The 1,176-nt window shown below is 33.8% G+C and overlaps 1 protein-coding gene across 3 annotated transcripts in view; it reads left to right on the top strand.

The window, feature by feature from the left end:
* The window catches only part of LOC106881250 (solute carrier organic anion transporter family member 4A1), a 193,017-nt gene that overhangs the window by 179,758 nt on the left and 12,083 nt on the right, over nucleotides 1-1,176 (top strand). The gene's annotated exons all lie outside the window — the stretch shown is intronic.

The following is a 1,176-nucleotide window of genomic DNA, read 5'->3' as shown; positions in this document are numbered from 1 at the left end:
TATATATATATATATAATATATATATGTGTGTGTGTGTGTGTGTGTGTGTGTGTGTGTGTGTGTGTGTATGTATGTATGCATTTGTGTCTCTTTGTATCCCTACCTTCACTTGACAACCGATGGTGGTGTGTTTACGTCCCCGTAACTTAACGGTTCAGCTAAAGATACCGGTAGAATAAGTACTAGGCTTACGGAGAATAAGTCCTGGGGTTGATTTGTTCGACTAAAGGTGGTGCTCCAGCATGGGCGCAGTCAGATGACTGAAAGAAGTTAAAGAATAGTTATACTAATAAATACATTTTTACATGTGCATTAACATAACCTCATATATTTGTTGAGTGTCTGATAACTAGGTAAACATTCTGCGAGCTAAGCTCTTAATGGGATTTTGGTTAAAGCTATTTCATTCCATTTTGCTATTATCACCCTTGAGATAGATATGAACCTCTTAAAACTGTCCGTTTTACTCCTTCCAAAAATGTGATGCATTGTTCTAGTCAGAAGTGACTAACCAACCAACTCACCCCCACCACACAACCAGCATAGCCTAACTCACATCCCAGTACCGATACCGACTTCAAATGTAAAGGAGAACTAACTCACAGTACAATGCCTGACTAAACGTATTGTTACATATTTACATCCTAGAGGTATAGGGGTTACAGGCACTTAATAGCTTTTTGCTTTTCATCTGCATGTCTGTGATTCATAAGAATTAAGTACCAGTAATAAATTGATTTGATTCAAAAATGAATGACACATTTTATTTTATTTTATTTTATTTTATTTATTTATTGAAAACTATCTGTGAGTTGCTACTCGAACTCCAGCTGCCTTTTACACATTCTCCATTTAATAAATATATTATTCCACTCTAAGAATTTTGAGCATTTTGTTTCATTTAATTGCGTTTCTTACCAGTATGTGTATATAATTATTTCTCAGCATCTTTCAATATATCGCTTACTTTGACAATAACATGTCTCTTGTGCATAATGCACAACCACAATAATGTAATATACATATATGGATATGCATGCAAAATACATTTTAAAATGCAAATCAGTTTTGCGTGAGTTTCGTTGTTTTCTGATAATACCGACCGTCATCAGTGAGGAAGTGTTTTGGTTTTTGAAGCAGTTCTGTTTATATATATATATATATATATATATATA

Source organism: Octopus bimaculoides, chromosome 4, assembly GCF_001194135.2.
Source record: "Octopus bimaculoides isolate UCB-OBI-ISO-001 chromosome 4, ASM119413v2, whole genome shotgun sequence".
NCBI classification, from domain to species: Eukaryota; Metazoa; Mollusca; class Cephalopoda; order Octopoda; family Octopodidae; genus Octopus; species Octopus bimaculoides.
The sequence above is the reverse complement of the archived record's forward strand: the minus strand, read 5'-3'. Positions and strand labels throughout refer to the sequence as shown.